This window comes from Aquarana catesbeiana, linkage group LG03, assembly GCF_042186555.1.
Source record: "Aquarana catesbeiana isolate 2022-GZ linkage group LG03, ASM4218655v1, whole genome shotgun sequence".
NCBI lineage: Eukaryota > Metazoa > Chordata > Amphibia > Anura > Ranidae > Aquarana > Aquarana catesbeiana.
In genome coordinates this window covers 649,944,646-649,963,189 of record NC_133326.1, presented here as the reverse complement: position 1 = coordinate 649,963,189, position 18,544 = coordinate 649,944,646, and the positions used below count along the sequence as shown (strand labels likewise).

Genomic DNA, 18,544 nt, shown 5'->3' with positions numbered 1-18,544 from the left:
GTTTGGTGGGGAGATGTAGAGTGGTGGTTGGTGTTTGCAGTGGTTTAGTTTCTCTATCATCCATACATCATATGACTTGTGGCTCATAGAGCCTCTCCTCCTCATCACACCATATCCTCTGATAAGAGCTCTGCACATCTGTCATCTCACATACAATCTATCATTACATAACATTGTATACAGCTCCCCCTCCTTCCCACCATAGGGATCCTCTATCCAGGAATAATTTTCTTCTTTTTTTTTTCTATACGGTCCAGGCAGCTCTGTGACTTTAAGAGGGGGAGGGGGTGGGTTTGGTAGAGGGGGGGTCTCAGTTAGAGGCAGACTTTTAGAAGAGGCTGAGAGAGGAGACAGACTGAGACACTGTGCTGGAATGCAGAGCTGACACTTTGGGGTGAGTTTCCAATGCTGGGGGGTGAGCTCTGGATGATGGGGTGAGGGATGGCATTGGTACCTATGGGTGGGGTGGTGATGGGGGGTGATATTTGCCAGCGTGGCTTTTCTTGCTCCCCACACCCCAGGACTGGATGGATATTCTGTACAACCGCTAACCAGATCCAGATGTGCAATAAGATCCCTGTGTGTTCCTGCAGCCTGCCACTACATAGCACTCAGATCTCTGTATAGAAATATCATAGGATCCCTGTATATAAAGTGTTCCCCATACTGTGCCATCATCCCATCCTGCCTCCTCTCCATACTCCTCATTCATATGGTGAGGAGGATCACAACCCACATCTGTATCATAAGGACGACTAGGGGGATGATGATTGATTACAAGTCATTCAAAAGTTCTCCTAACTTCTACCGCACACCTACCACAATGCTGTATAGTACTTGTCTGTGTGTGTAAATATATATATATATATATATATAATGTGTGTGTATACATAGTATGTGTCTCTGTGCATAAATATATATATATGTGTGCGTATACATAGTTATATAATACAGATGATGCATTGAATTTTAAATCATTAAGTAAAATGTAAATCCTTGAATCTTGTGTGTATATAAGAATATATATATACACACACACACAGTATTAATAAAAATATTATAAAGAAATTTTGAAAAAAAAAAGAAAAATATATATATATATATATATTCTGAATTTTTATAATGCTAAACATAATAAATGTGTGTGTGTTGATACATTGAATTTGAATTTATAGATATATATCTATAAATTCAATGTATCAACTATCTTATTGGTCTATATATATATATATATATATATATATATATATATATATATATATATATATATATATATCATTTCTTATTATTATCATTATCAAATAAATAGTTGATACATTGAATTATATATATATATATATATTTTTCCTTTTTATTTATTATATAAATTATAAAAGTTCTGAATAATGCATTGAGTTATTAAGTAACCTAAAAATGTATTTTAGTGTGTGTGTGTGTGTATGTATATATCTATAATCTCTCTCTCTCTCTCTCTCTCTCTCTCTCTATATATACATATATATATATATATATATATATATATATATATATATATATATATATACATTTTTTATTACTCCTTTTTTTTTTATTTATGTTTTTATATACTATATATATATATATATATACGTTATAAAAAAATCTGAATCTTATGACCTAATTAGCAATTTTATATTGCCTATATAGAAGGCTGGCAGCTTCTGCTGTTGGGTAAGCGAGGAATTGTACATTTAAATGGCACTTGGCTGAAATCTCGTTTCCATCAGATGATTGTCAATGTCGATGAAATGTGAAATTACGAATGAAAAAAGGTGTTTTTCCTGCTGTTGGGATATGGTTTCTGGTGATCAGCGATCAATAACTAAATATTGGGTGGTATGTGGCTTTAGATGGTCTCTCTCCAGCCATGTCCTGGGACTATGCTACCTATGTGAGCCAGTGTAGCCTAGGAGCTGACAATTGATTAGCGGCCAGGCAGGAGGGGGCTGTAGAAGGAGTGTAGCTGGAATTCTCATTTAGGGAAAAGCTGCACTAGGGATTATGAATTCCAGATTTCAGCGCTGGGCTCAGACGGACCCACCCAGCCGGGGGTTACATGGACACGCCGACTTAGAGGGACATCTTGTGTATTCTGCTATGGAGCGCCCTGCCAATGGCTTGAGATGGAGAGTGCTGGGAGGGAACTTGGGAACCGTCCAGGTCACATTTGGGTGTGCGTACAGATGTACAGCAATTATACAGTGATATCAGATATAGTGGGGTTGGCCAACGTCACACCCTCCAGCTGTTGTGGAACTAGAAGTCTCAGCATAAGGTGTAAGATTCTGGATGAAAAAATGAAACAGAGATTGAAAGTTCTGTCAACAAGTTCTGAAATCAGATTTTTGGTAACACAATGTTGAGATTGAAACCTTAAACTGATTATACACTAAACAATCTGATTGTACAATCTTTAGATTTACTGTGCAATGTGAGGGCCCATTGATTTGATTGTGTAGGCGTGTCCTCATATTACATAATTTTGGTTGTACAGGGATTGTAGTGTGTATGGGCACCTCTACGTCGATTACTTCCTTGACATGATGGTTATTACAGTATATTTTATTTTTATTTTTTTTATTCATTTACAAAACTTTTCCCCATTCAATCGGCTCCATAGGCTGGTCTTATATGGCCAGGGCCGGTGCTACCACTAGGCAAACTAGGCAGCCGCCTAGGGTGCACTGCTGCCTAGGGCGCCCGGCCACTGGTGTTTCTACTCTCTTCTCTCTGCAGCAAGCAACTAAGTCTCAGCATTAGCAGGCAGCCGCCGCTCCATTCGCACATAGTGTCAGAGGAGCAGTGGCGGCGGAAGGATTGTGTCTGTGTCCCGACTCCCGAACAAATATAAGCAAGCAAGCAAACATTCATTGATGGGCACTGGTGAGGCTGCATTTGATGGGCGCTGGTGAGGCTGCATTTGATGGGCGCTGGTGGGCTGCATTTGATGGGCGCTTCATTAAAAAGATGGGGTATACATGAGCAGGGAAAAGGGGGTGGAGTCAGGGGTGGAGCCAAGGGGGTGATGGCAAAATGAGGTTTCACCAGGGTGTCAAAAATCCTTGCACCAGCCCTGTGTGTGGCTGAATATCGGTGAACAATGTCACAAGATCAAATATTACTTGCAGTACATAGTGATGTGTGAGTGCCGAAATACTCTGAGCCCAGGCCGGCGTGATGACACACCTTTAGGGGACAAGTCCATGACAACCTGGGCTCACAGGAAGTGTCCTGAATAATGCTGGTTGACATATAGTGCCAGTGATAGAGCCAGCTTGAGGGTATTTCAGCAAAAACTGAATTTCTTCATTCTGCTGTTTTTTGGTTTTCCTTTTTTTTTTTTTTTTTTTATAAAGCTGAACTTCTGCTGTAACTTCTCCCATCCCTAGCAGCCATGGCCGGGGCAAGGGGTTGGCGGAAGGGCTGGCTGCCCTGGGCGCAGCATGTATTGTAGGGATGGGGGGGCGCCGCAAGTTCCTCCTACTATAAGGCTGACAGGAGTAGTGACAGCGGCATCACCACTTGTGTCAGCCCAGTGCTGGAAAGAGGCAGGAGGAGGTGCGGGCTGTCCTCTCTCGCCCCCTCCTCCTCATAAGCTCGCACATAATTAAGAGGGGGGGGCACAATTTGCCATTTTTGCCCTGGGCACTGGGTGATCTTGTCCCGACACTGCTAGCAGCATTAACCTTCTTTTTGCTACTCTGTCACATCGCTCAGCCACTAGGAGCAAAGATTGGTTTACCTGTAGACTTGAATTGTTTAAAAATGAAAGCAGACCCAAGACAGGCTTATGTATATTTTGAGTGGGGGACCTCACATTAAAGCTGAACTCCAGGATTGGCAAATATCGTCCAATTAAATTTGTCATGTATTCTTCCTTGAATCTTTGTGTACTTTGTGAATTTCTTCCAGATCTGTGCAGTAATCCAGTGCTAGACTTCTCCTCTGTGTAGGAGCTTTCTGTAATAAAGACCGCTCACTGCTGCTCTCTCTCCTTGTGCAGGGGGACTGGTCTTGTCTCCGCCCCCTCCTGTTGTTCTCTGCAGGCAGCCTGTAGTGGGTGGGGTCTACTGTGCCCCTCCCACAGTTCTGCTCTCTGCACAGGCTTTTTACAGCACAGTGATGATGTCACTGCTACTTTTACATGGTAACATCTGGGTTTTTTAAGCGGACTATTTTTCATTGTGGCTATTGAGGAATATATTTGAATGAAAGTTTTTGTGCCAGGAATTCAACTTTAAAGCGGAGTCCCAGGCTTTTTTTAATTTATTAAAAGTCAGCAGCTACACTCACCTGTTCTTCGGCCCAGCGATTTGGCCGCATGGAGCCTCGCTCCTCTCCCCCTCCTCTCCACGGTGCCTCCATTGAAACTGTGGGCACCTGGCCGTGACAGCTTGTGAGTGGACAGGCAATCTTCTGGGACCTGTGATGTGTCCCAGAGGATTGCCCCGAGGGAGGAGTCGCCTAGGCGGCCCGTAGTTGGAAGTAGGAAGTGGGACAGGAAGTCCAACTCAAAACTAGTCACCCACTCCCTCCCCAAAAAAATTACATGCCAAATGTGGCATGTAAGGGGGCGAGGAGTGCTTAAAGCGGAAGTTCCACTTTTGGGTGGAACTCTGGTTTAAACACTTCAATCATATTATTGCCAATCAGATAAACCCTTGTGTTGACCTGTCTGATCGAATATAAGATGACATCATGCCGACAACAACCAAGGGACTTCTGCCAAATCGGGTGTGTATACTCGCCCAATAATGAAGCACAGCTGCACGCACCAAAGATTGCCGTTCCAAGCATTAGCTCCAAGAATAAAGTTCGCCCTTTTATCTTTGCATTGAGATACAAGGAGCGCAGGCTGTCATTATCCATTGCTGAGCCGGTTCTGCGGCCCACAGAGTCGGAAAATTGTTGTTCGATGTTTGTGTTGTGTTTTGGAACAACCACACTGTCGCAGGCTGACAAACTGAATGGAACGCGAATGTCTAGAACTCTCAATACGTCCCTTTTGAACTGCCTTCCAGCATTCCGCGAGCTGTTTGCGGCCACCTAAAACGAGGCTCTCAGTGGCCCCTAAAACTTCAGAGGTTAGATCTGGCTCTGCATGAAAGTTATTTAGACTGGGCAGGGCGAGTCCTCCTTATGACAATAAACACACAACGGCTGCTGCGGGGTCCTCGGCTCCTTTCCGCCACAGGAGGGAGAAAAGTGAAATCTCTCCTCATTTTCCGCAAGGCTTGCAGAAGGCCTTTTTTCACACTCAGGGATATTTTTAACCGTCGCTTGTTATTACAAATTAAAAATCCGAGGATCTCTCAGCAAAAGCGGCGGTGAAAGTCTGCTCTTCTGATCGTAATTGAGCATGAGTAGATTCACGCCAGCTTTGGATCCTGGCATAGGTCTTGGTGGACATTCAGATTTCTATATTTCCAAAAGGAGCATTCTCATATGTCTCTGGGAGATTAGGATCAGAATTTGTATGGCGCATGCACCTGGGATTTGGAGCATCAGACAGAATGAAGAGTTTTACAGCGAAGTATTATGCCAGATATGACATTTATGGATTTATACTTTTGACATGGTAATATCTAAAATGATCGATGTATAGGCAAGGGTTTGAAAAGGGCATACCTTTACCCTAAAATGTTGGCATTAAAAGAAGTGGGACATATAATATAAGTACATGGTTTAGGCTACCTATAGGCATGAGCATTGGTGAATCCTTAGACACAATCAGGATATGACCCAGGACCTCTAAACCTCAATCCCATACCCACTGCTCTAGACTTGGTAAAATACCCCAAACCCTTGAGCTTCCATCCTGTACCCATTGCTTTAGACTTGGAATATAATCCAGGATCTCTAAGCTTCAATCTCAAACCCACTGACATGGGACCCCTGAGCTTCAATTCCATACCCATTGCTCCAGACCTGGGATATGACCCAGGACCACTGAGCTGCCATTCCAAACTCACTTCTTCAGCCTTGAGACATGACCCAGGACGTCTGAGCTTCAATTCCATACACTCTGCTCTAGTATTGAGAAATGACCCAAGAACTCTGAACTGAACAATCCTGTACCCACTGCCCTATGCTTGGGATATGACCCAGGACCCTTGAGCTTTAATTCGATATCCACTGCTCCAGCCTTGGAATATACCCCAGGACCCATGAGCTTCAATCCTGTAGTCACTGTTCCAGAATGGAGATATGACCCAGGACCCCTGAGCTTCCATACCGTACTGACTGCTCCAAACTCAGAATAAGACTCGGGAACTCTTGAGTTCCAATCTGATACCCACTGCTCCAGCCTTGGAATATGGCCCAGGACATGTGAGCTTACATTTTGTACCTCCTGATTGAGACCCAGAATGTTACCTAGGACCCCTGAGCTTCCATTCCAAACCCACTTCTCCAGCCTTGGGATATGACCCAGGACCTCTGAGCTTTAACCCCATTACCCACTGCTCCAGACTTTGGATACAAGCCAGGACCCCTGAGCTTCAATCCCATACCCACTGCTCCAGGCTTGCGATAGGACATCCAAGCTTCAATTCTGTACCCACTGCTGCAAATTTCATATCCCTTCTATAACTCCCCATACAGCTAACATACCCACCTCGAGACCTCCTTTACCTAAACATCACTACCCCTCATAAAGCCCCCTCTATGAATGCCTCTTCCCAAGTCTTATAATCCCCTCCACCGTCCAGTATGTCCCCTCTCCTCCCGTAGAAGTGATTACGTTGCATGTAAAGTAAATGTAGAGTATATACAGTTGCAGAGGACAGCATTTATGTGGACCTGTTGCTTTGACCTGCATGTGTTTAGGTACCTACACATTTCATTTGTTTGGTTATCAGATAAGTGGCATTTACTGTAAAAATAAAAACAAAACTTTACGACATTTATCCCTAGGCCGCTGTGAGCTGCAGCATGCATGACCATCAGTTACAATCATGACGGGAAGATTTCAGCAGTCATTTCGTTTTGTGATTTGTAAAGCTAGTGATTCACATGAGTTTCATTTTCTGCTCCCAGTGATTTCTTACTCGTGTTTTTGTATCCTGACACTAAAGATACTGGTATGGATAAGATCTGGCATGCAGTTATGTTGTTCAGAATCGCCCATATCTGGATAATGTTGCTGTCTGAGTTAATGTACAAATAATATATTGTTGTCTTTTATGATGCGACTTGTATGCGCTATATAAGGACTTTTTAGAGATGGGATTTGTAGCTGGCACAAGCAGTAAAATTCCTTTTGATTTGTCATATCACAGCACATGCCGTAGTACTGTACATATTTCCACTATATGTTATTACTGCAGAGTCTCAGCAGTATATACCATAGTACTCATACCTCCCAACTTTTTGAGATGGGAATAAGGGACACCTATCAGCAAAAGTATGCAGGCATAGGACACACCCCTTGCCACGCCCCCCCTTAAAGTTGAATTGTAAAAAAAAAAAAAAACAAGATTGGTAAACCCACAAGTGCATTTTTTACCACTAGTATTCCTTTATATTGGCGTTTAGAATTTACAAATGCAGTAATTTAGAAATCAGATGAAAGGTTTAGCGCTGGAAAACACTTTTTGATAGATAAAAAGTGCATTTTATATACAGCTATATAGATCAGACCAAAATAAGGGACAATTGAGGAGGAAAGAGCGGCATAGCTCAAAATCAGGGACAGTCCCTCAAAATCAGGGACAGTTGGGAGCTATGCCAACATCGTGTGCTAATCATTGCATCTGACCACACCCCCACAAGAACGCATGGCCAAAGGCCTGTCAATCACCGCCCTTGACTCCGCCCTGCAACCAGCTACCCAACATCGTGTGCTAATCATCGCATCTGGCCACGCCCCCTACAAGAACACATGGCCAACAGCCTGTCAATCACTGCCCTTGACTCCACCCTGCAACCAGCTAACCCAACATTGTGTGCTAATCATCGCATCTGGCCACGCTCCCTATAAGAAAGCATGGCCAACAGCCTGTCAATCACCGCCCTTGACTCCGCCCCCCAACCAGCTACCCAACACGTGTGCTAATCATCGCATCTGGCCACGCTCCCTATAAGAAAGCATGGCCAGCAGCCTGTCAATCACCACCCTTGACTCCGCCCCCAACCAGCTACCCAACACCGTGTGCTAAGCATCGCATCTGGCCACGCCCCCTACAAGAACGCATGGCCAACAGCCTGTCAATCACCACCCTTGACTCCGCCCCGCAACCAGCTACCCAACACCGTGTGCTAATCATCGCATCTGGCCACGCCCCTATAAGAACGTATGGCCAACAGCCTGTCAATCACTGATTTTGACTCCGCCCCACAACCAGCTACCCAACACCGTGGGGTATTTATCGCATCTGGCCACACCCCCTATAAGAACGTACGGCCAACAGCCTGCCAATCACCGCCCTGGACTCTGCCCCGCAACCAGCTACCCAACATCATGTGCTAATCGTCGTCTCTGGCCATGCCCCCTATATGAACGCATGGCCAACAGCCTGTCAATCACCACCCTTGACTCCGCCCTGCAACCAGCTACCCAACATCGTGTGCTAATCACATATCTCCCAACTTTTTGAGATGGGAATGAGGAACACCTCTCAGCAAAAGTATGCAGGCATAGGACACACCCTTTGCCACATCCCTTAAAGGAGAATTATACAAAAAAACAAGATTGGAAAACACACAAGTGCTTTTTTTACCACTACTATTCCTTTATATTGGCGCTTGGAATTTACAAATGCATCAATTTAGAAATCAGATGAAAGGTTTAGCTCTGGAAAACACTTTATGATAGATAAAAAGTGCATTTTATATACATCTATAGATATCAGACCAAAATGAGGGACAAATGAGGAGAACAGAGGGACATTGCTCCAAATCAGGGACAGTCCCTCAAAATCAGGGACAGTTGGGAGCTATGATAATACTGTACATATTTCCATTATACTATGTTACTAGTGCAGATACCTGTGGCCTTTGTGCAGGCCTGAAAATATGGGCAGGCTATGTAGACCTAAGCCTAGGGCGGCAGATGCTTAGCCTGTACTGGTTAGGACCCAGAATGTCTGAGTTTAACCCTGAAGTCACATGTGTCTAATATGGATATCAGTCTAAAAATGTTTTTTTTTAAATATAAAGCCAAAATGATGCAGCAAGCTAAAGACTACACAGTGTACTGGTGCCCAGCCTGCAGCCCTGGGGCTATATGCAGCCATATGGTACTTGTTGAGCGGCTGTCAGACACCAGGAGTTAGTAGTGGGAGTGGAATCACGGGTTGGTAAAGGGCATGTAATGTCAATGGTCTCTTCCAGGCTCATGTTACATGTTCTCAGTCTCTGACTGTCTCCGGCAACATGCCTCCTGTCTCCAACCACCCCTATATCACAGGCCACAGTTAATAATAATCATAATCTTGAATGTTGAGGCCCCAAGTACCTTATAGCTTCATAACTTGAGGCCACCTTATATCTCATAACCTCATAGGTTGAGGCCCTTTATATCTTATAACCTCATCAGCTGAGACTCTCTATACTTCATAATCTCATAAATTGAGGCCTCCTATACCTCTTAACCTCATAAATTGAGGCCCCCTATACTCCATAATCTCATAAATCGAGGCCCCCTACATTTCATTACCTCATAAGATGAGGTCCTCTATATCTCATAGCCTCATAAGTTGAGGCCCCTAATATCTCATAACCTCATAGGTTGAGGCCCCCTATACCTCATAACCTCCTAAATTGAGGCCCGGCCCACTATACCTCATAACCACATTATGTTTCATTTTATTACCTCATACGATGAGGTCCTTTATATCTCATAGCCTCATAAGCTGAGGCCCCTAATATCTCATAACCTCATAGGTTGAGGCCCCCTATACCTCATAACCTCTTAAGTTGAGGCCCGGCCCACTATACCTTGTAATCTCATAATTTTAGGCTCTTATACTTTACAACCTCATAAACTGAGGCCCCCCTATACTTCATAACCTCATAAGCTGAACCCCATTATACTTCATAACCTCATAAATTTAGGCCCTCTATACTTCATAACCTCAAAAATTAAGGCCCCCTATACTTTATAGCCTCAAAAATTAAGGCCCCCAATACTTCATAACCTCATAAACTGAGGCCCCCTATACCTCTTAACCTCATAAATTGAGGCCCCCTATATTTCATTACCTTTTAAGATGAGACCCTCTATACTTCATAATTTGAGGTCTTCATAAGTTGACTATCTCTGATAAAGAGTTTTTGTAAATAAAAAGTGATACTGACCTACACACATTGTTAAAGGGAGTTTATCAGGATTAAAACATTGCAGCTTCCATTACTGACTTGTTTTTATATGTGCCCTTTCCAGGGCTGCCCTGGCTGTAACATATCAATCTAAAGACATAAAATCTCAATAAAATACATTTATGTAACATGACAAAATGTTGACATTTTCAAGGTGAATACTTTTTCAAGGCACTGTAGGTGTCACAAGGACAAGAAATGGAGAAAAAAATCCCTGGAATGGTGGTTACAGAAATATAAAACTAGACAGAATTGTTATTGTTCCCCAAGATATAAAAAAAATATAAATATATAAAAACATTTTGGCTATTATGTTTTATGATTATGTTTTTATAGATTTTTTTTTTATATCTTGGGGAACATTAACAATTCTGTCTGGTTTTATGTGTCTCTAACCACCATTTCAGGGATTTTTTCTCCATTTCTGGTCCTTGTGACACCTACAGTGCTTTGAAAAAGTATTCATACACCTTGAACTAAAAACATAAATGTGTTTTATTGAGATTTTATGTGATAGACCAACACAAAGTGGCACATAATTGTGAAGTGGAAGGAAAATGATAAATGGTTTTCAATTATTTATACAAATAAATATCTGAAAAGTGTGGCGTGCATTTGTATTCAGTCCCCTTTACTTTAATACCCTAACTAAAATCTAGTGGAACCAATTGCCTTTATAAGTCACCTAATTAGTATGTAGAGTCCACCTGTGTGTAATTTAATCTCAGTATAAATACAGCTGTTCTGTGAAGCCCTCAGAGGTTTGTTAGAGGACCTTAGTGAACAAACAGCAGTCAGGGATAAAGTTGTGGAGAAGTTTAAAGCAGCGTTAGATTCTAAAAAAAAATCCCAAGCTTTGAACATCGGAGCACTGTTCAATCCATCATCTGAAAATGGAAAGAGTATGGCACAACTGCAAACCTATCAAGACATGTCCGTCCACCTAAACTGACAGGCCGGGCAAGGAGAACATTAATCAGAGAAGCAGCCAAGAGGCCCATGGTAACTCTGGAGGAGCTGCAGAGATCCTCAGCTCAGGTGGGAGAGTCTGTCCACAGGACAATTATCAGTCATGCACTCCACAAATCTGGTCTTTATGGAAGAGTGGCACGAAGAAAGCCATTGTTGAAAGAAAGCCATAAGAGGTCCCGTTTGCAGTTTGCGAAAAACCATGTGGGGAACACAGCAAATGTGGAAGAAGGTGCTCTGGTCAGATGAGACCAAAATGGAGCTTTTTGGCCTAAAAGCAAAACGCTATGTGTGGTGGAAAACTAACACTGCACATCACCCTGAACACACCATCCCCACTGTGAAACATGGAAGTGGCAGCATCATGTTGTGGGGATGCTTTTCTTCAGCAGGGACATGGAAGCTGATCAGATTTGGTGGGAAGATGGATGGAGCCAAATACAGGTCAATCTCAGAAGAAAACCTGTCATGCCCTGTACACATAGTCGGACTTTCCAACTGAAAATGTGCGTTCGGAGCTTGTTGTCGGAAATTCCGACCGTGTGTGGGTTCCATCTGACTTTTTCCATCGGAATTTCCGACACACAAAGTTTGAGAGCTGGCTCTAAAATTTTCCAACAACAAAATCCGATCGTGTGTAGACAATTCCGACGCACAAAGTGCCATGCATGCTCAGAATCAAGCAGAAGAGCAGCACTGGCTATAGAACTTCATTTTTCTCGGCTCATTGTACGTGTTGTACATCACTGCGTTCTTGACGTTCGAAATTTCCAACCAACTTTGTGTGACCGTGTGTATGCAAGACAAGTTTGAGCCAACATCCCATGGATTTTGTTGTCAGAACGTGCGATCGTGTGTACGGGGCATTAGAGTGTGCAAAAAACTTGAGACTGGGGCGGAGGTTCACCTTCCAGCAGGGCAACGACCCTAAACATACAGCCAGAGCTACAATGGAATGGTTTAGATCAAAGCATATTGATGTGTTAGAATGGCTCAGTCAAAGTCCAGACCTAAATCCAATTGAGAATCTGCAGCAAGACTTGAAAATTGCTGTTCACAGACGCTCTCCATCCAATCTGACAGAGCTTGAGCTATTTTGCAAAGAAGAATGGACAAAAATGTCACTCTCTAGATGTGCAAAGCTGGTAGAGACATCCCCAAAAAGACTTGCAGCTGTAATTGTAGTGAAAGGTGGTTCTACAAAGTATTGACTCAGGAGGGCTGAATACAAATGCACGCCACTTTTCACATATTTATTTGTAAACAATTTTGAAAACCATTTATCATTTTCCTTCCACTTGGTCTGTAACATAAAATCCATTTATGTTTTTGGTTGTAACAGGACAAAATGTGGAAAATTTCAAAGGGCATCACCAAAATGGGAGTGCATAGACGGCAATGAAACATTGTTAGAAGTCCCCAGGCTTACTTTAGCTGGCCATATACTAGTAGATTCATATGGAACTTTTCAGTACAATCAATGGCTGGACAATTTTTCAAAAGTACTTCAAAATTTTGCTTATTTTTAATGTTCGCTTTAGGAAAAAATGTAATTTCCCAAATGAAAACCACGTAGACTGTTAGAAATTTGACCGTCTAAGAAAAATTTTCCATCCTGCTTCTTCTAATGTTCTCGTCACTATGGTGATGATTTCATGTCAATGATTTCACTAACCATTAGGAAATCGAAGAAACGGTATTGAAACAAAAAATTTTTATTGAAATCCTACTACTGTATGGCCAGCTTTACTCTACCAATATTGTGTTTCAGTTTTTGTGTTTTGGGGAAATTTCCTTCCTGCTCTGAAAATGAAACCTGCTTACAGATAGCAATAAAAATCTAAAAAAAAGAGGTTTGGGTGGAATTGGGCTTATTGAGGGTGGTAGAATGGTGGGTTTCTTTCTGACAGCCCTCAGGCACTAGGTTCGAGTGAGCCAGTCATAGCAACAAATGTTCATTTCAGCCAGATTTTTGCATTTATACGAAAAGAGAAGAGGAATAGGGATGGGGGCAGGGGAAGCAAATTGGGCAGCAGCCATGTCAATGGGTAGCTTTAATGAACTTCTGCCCTGGAGCAGATGTTACAGGTCAGGAATTCCATCTGGCTGTATATGTGTTACTGAAGAAGAATAAAGATGATGGCTTCGGATCATGTATCTTTACAACCTTGCAGGCTTTTGTCCCTTAATTTTTTGCAACCTTCCTGTCTGAAAACTCAAATGCCAGGATAAACATTAGGGCCATTCAGCAGGTAGGTGATAGAGAAGGACACTGGAGGACCGAATCTTGGGCCGCTCTGGCTTGAGAACTTCCCCCACACCTCCGGAAGTCTCATTGTTGACCATTAATTCCACCTATCACAGCAATGGGCCAATAGTAAGACTAATAAGGTAGGGAGCTGGAGCATGGCCATTCACTCTTCCAGGAAATCTGGTCTGAGATTTACACACCAGAGCACCTTTGGATTTGGCTTGCCTGGGATGTTAAACAGAACAATTGACTGGTGTGCAGGCACCTGGAGGTGTTTTATATGTGGTGCCACTGGGGGGTTTGGGACATTTTTCTCACTTCTTTTCCTAGAGTGACAATGATCTCACTGTATCTCTGGAAGACCAATTTTGCATTCCTAGGCTGCTCTCCCGATCTGGAATACAGACATCTGCTCCTCTTTACGTTTCCATTAATTTGGGAAGGGTTGTTCTGTAGTTCACAGGAGAAAGCTGATAATATTGGGTTGAGATATCAGTTCAGTGCACAGGAAGTTATGAAATACACTGCATTTCTGGCAAGATTGACAAGTAATCTTCTGTACTTGCAGAAAATGTTCTTATCCTGAAAAAAAAAAAAATGCAACCACCACATCCAAGGAATAGAAAGCTGCAATCTACTACATTTTGTTATTGGATTAAAAGTCAAGCCCACCCAAACTGTTTAATTTTCGAGTGATTCGTCACACTTACCACACTAATGTTTACTCAGACTAAAATGTCTGTTTTGGGTGGAGCAAACTGATAATTTATATATTGTCTGCACAGTGCAAATATGGAATCTTCATTTGTTCATCTCAGTCTTTGGACAGCTGTGAGTCATTTTCAAGTGTGAAGCTTGTTGTTTTTGGCAGTGTTTAATACAGAATACCTTTTAAAATGTAGTCTCCCTTTATACTTTTGTCTTATTCCGTGGTAGCCCAGAGAGAATTAAAATATCTACAGTTGTTTTCTAAATGGGGTGTACAATTAAAAAGTACCGTAGTTTAAGCCTAACAAAAGGCGCATAATGGTACATGACACATAATGGTACATTAGTTTGCATGTGAACAGTATTTCATATACCTAGTTTTGAATTGGGAGATGCATTACTGTAGTGCAGTTCAGTTTTGGGCACCAGTTCTCAAGAAGGATATCGGGGAACCGTAGAAAGTGCAGAGAAGGGCAACCAAACTGATAAGAGGCACGGAGGAGCTCAGCTATGAGGAAAGATTAGAGGAACTGAATTTATTCTCTCTTGAGAAGAGGAGATTAAGAGATTAAGGGGGGGTATGATCAACATGTATAAATACATAAGGGGTCCATATAGTGATCTTGGTGTTGAGTTATTCATCACAGAGGACAAGGGGGCACTCTTTACACCTAGAGGAAAAGAGATTTCATCTCCAAATACGGAAGTGTTTCTTCACAGTAAGAGCTGTGAAAATATGGAATAGACTCCCTCCAGAGGTGGTTCTGGCAAGCTCAGTAGATTTAAAAAAGGCCTGGGTTATTTCCTAAATGTACATAATATAACTGGATACTAACATTTATAGGTAAAGTTGATCCAGGGAATATCCAATTGCCTCTTGGGGGATCAGGCAGGATTTTTTTCCCCTGCTGTAGCAAATTGGATCATGCTTTGCTGGGGTTTTTGCCTTCCTCTGGATCAACTGTGGGTATAGTATTGGGTATATGGAATTGTATTATTTTTTTTGGTTGAACTTGATGGACTTGTGTCTTTATTCAACCTGACTAACTATGTAACTAAATGTAATAAGATATTACAGGGATGACATTTGGGAACTGGGTTACTGTAATAAGATATTACGAGGGCAATAAGACACTCAGGAGCTGGGTTACTGTAATAAGATATTACAGGGGTGATAAGACACTCAGGAGCTGGGTTACTGTAATAAGACATTACAGGGGTAATAAGTAGGGCTGGGGAAAAAATCGATTTAAATCTTGAATTGAGTTGAGAGGTCAAATCAATTCAAAATTTAAGCAAATCGATTTTTTTAGGTTTTTTTTTTTTCACCGCACCGGTCTTGAAGAGCTGCAAGCAGGAGTTTTTAGGCGAGGCCGCGGCTTCGGCCTCGCCTAAAAACTCCTGTCTGCAGCTCTCCAGGACCGGCGCGTTGTCCAAAAAAAAAAAAAAACGCTATTCGAATCGTGAATGGAGGTTTTTTTTAAGAAAATCGCAGATTTTTTTTTTTTTTTTTGTGGAAAATCTCCCAGCCCTAGTAATAAGACACTCAGGAGCTGGGGTACTGTAATAAGACCTTACAGGGGTAATAAGACACTCAGGAGCTGGGTTACCGTAATAAGATATTACAGGGGTAATAAGACATTTGGGAACTGGGTTACTGTAATAAGATATTATGGGAGTAGATAGGATGTTCTGGGTTATGGAATTGGGCATAGGTGGTAGATGGGTGATCTGTCTCTGAGCAGTACTCCAGCTGTAATTGGATGATGGAGGCAGATACACTGCCATTCGGGGGAAGTGGGATGATGGAGCACAGTCTGGCAGGTAGGGGGGAACAGCTGGGTGTTGGTACATCTGGAAAACAGATGTGGATTCTCTAATGCAGCCAGAACTCTTCAGTTACTCTCCACCCTGTCCTGGTGTTAGATCTGAGGAGGGAGAGGGAAGTCTGGGAACCAAGGAAAAGAAGATTAGAAGAAACTGGCTGCAATCAGAAAAGAAAACAGAGAGAGGAAAAGGAAATATGATAGAAAGAAAGTGAGAAAGGAATTCAGAAAGAGAAGAAGGGAATGGTTCTGAAGAGAATGGGTGAAAGAACGGAGGGGGATTAAAGCAGACAACATGGAGAAGGAAAACCATAAGTGATGAGGATTAGAACATTGTGCGAATATTTAAATAAACGCAATTTAATCTAGTTTTTTATTGTTTAAAAAACATTTTTTTTTTTTTTTTTTTTATTTACATTCAACAAACAATTGTATTAGAATCTGTAATGAGATCAGCTTCCTTTGTTTTCCTGCACTGTAGCATTACTGGGACTTTGAGTAGAGACTGCACAAAGCCCTTGGGACTACTAGTAGTGGGCCTGCAGTAGATATTATTGCCAGACTGTTCTGAAAAGGCAATGGAGTTTGCTTACTCTAATCCGCCTAACCTACCATCCAACTGGAGAATCAAAGCAGCTTATCATGGCGGTGGGCCAAAAGGAATGCCAAAAAGAGAATCAGTGTCTCCAAAGAAGAGAATCAATACTTACCCATACAGATGATCTTCACTCTCTTGAAGAGAGAAGCTTGCTGCAGAATCTTCAGCATCTGACACTTCCAGGAGTGTCAGATGCCTGGGCCCCCTCTGTCCTCTGTGGTTTCTTCTGCCAGCCCCTACATCCTTATTGTGTCCTGTAGGTAGCCTGTGGGTGAAACCACAGCAAGCAGAGGGTTACTAGGCATCTGATACTCTTAGAAGTGTCAGATTCTGTAGATTTTTCATAGCCCCCCTAGAGCATGGGATCAGGTGTAATGCTACATGCTATGATTGATCAGGAGGTCTACCTTTCCGGCCACATCCCACTTTGAATTGTGGCTAGTTCATCAGAAATTCAGCCAGATGGTGGCCTTCCCAGTCATCTCCTGCCTGACATTCCTTGACAGAAAAATTGAAGGAATGGGCAACAAATTGTCAGGTACCGGCACGAATTAAAGTGGAATTTAGCCACAAACTAGAAAACTTGTATGCGGGAAGGATTTTTATTGCAGAGGAGACATACTTGGCTTCATAAACTATTGATGGTGCTCAAAATACCTGTATATACGGATTTATGGAACGAACCGAATATTTGTTCATGTTTGAAGGCTTTGATCAGGAAGATACAACTAGTGCGCCAAATGTTAAACGATTCTGAAGTGTGACATATCACACAACAGTCTCAGGATCCATGACAAAATAATAATTGTTCAAAAAATGGTGCCAGGATAATGATGGCGGAAGGCAGCCAAGCTCTAATGGTTAAACACGCTGTAACAGATTCATTTCTGAGAAATGCAATTTGCCACAATCGAATGTTGCCTACCTCTACAAATGCCAATAGTGGCTTTTTGGCCCCGCTAAGTGCCTTCTGAATTATGTCATACCAGCCCAGCCAATCAAGATGACCAAAGACCTGAACCCAGGAGAAGCTGGGGAGAAGATGATGATGCTTGAGGGAATGTTATATGTATTAAAAGGTTTAGTTTGTTTTAACTCCCATGTGCAGGAATTACACCATTCTGGCCAGTCAAGATGTCTGAAGATCCAAACCCAGAAAAAGCTGGTGATGTTGGTGTCAGTGAGGGCGCTCACAGATGTAACATAGTTGGAGTGAAGGTAAGTATAGTTCCGCTTTAAAAAGACCGCAGCATAATAGGCAGGAAATAGTATCCTTAAGGTTAGTAAGTACGATCTGAGATATTAGCGGGCACCTATAATGTCCCCCTTTATCATTTCCATGTATGACTGAAATTGCAAGGTTCTGTAAGATTTAGTCTCACCTCGACCTAACGTTCTCTGCTTGCTATATATATTTTGTTATATGTTAACATTAAAACGTGTAAGATTATGAAAAGACATTTTAGTAGAAAAAAAAAAAGACTATTGGAGTTCTGTGAGGCCACAGCCTCCCTGAGCATCTTATTCAGTGCTGGAATGGAGAACATGGCTCTGAAGAATTCATGTATGGCTCAGCATGACATAATGCAGGCCATGGACAATGTTGCAGGATGAGGCAATGCAGGCCAGCAATCACAGTCCTGGTTGAGAGTCTGCAGAGGCAGGTGTATAACACACCACTGTTTACTCTCATTATCACACTCTGCAAGATAATTAGTGGAAGGCAGAAATGTGACACTTCCGCCCATGTGTTAAGGTGATGAGACCTCCTTGTCACATTCTAATTACTTGTAACAGCTCCAAATACCTCTCAGACTAGAGAAAGCACATGCCTGGAATTGTAAAGGGGATCTA

At 42.3% G+C, this 18,544-nt stretch overlaps 1 protein-coding gene across 1 annotated transcript in view; it reads left to right on the top strand.

Annotated features, from left to right (window-relative positions):
- Window positions 1-291: 291 nt before the first annotated feature.
- Window positions 292-18,544, top strand: part of KANK2 (KN motif and ankyrin repeat domains 2) — a 148,654-nt gene continuing 130,401 nt past the window's right edge. The window contains exon 1 of the mRNA XM_073622616.1: window positions 292-394. The gene's annotated coding sequence lies outside the window, so the exon portion shown is untranslated. The remainder of the gene's footprint in view (window positions 395-18,544) is intronic.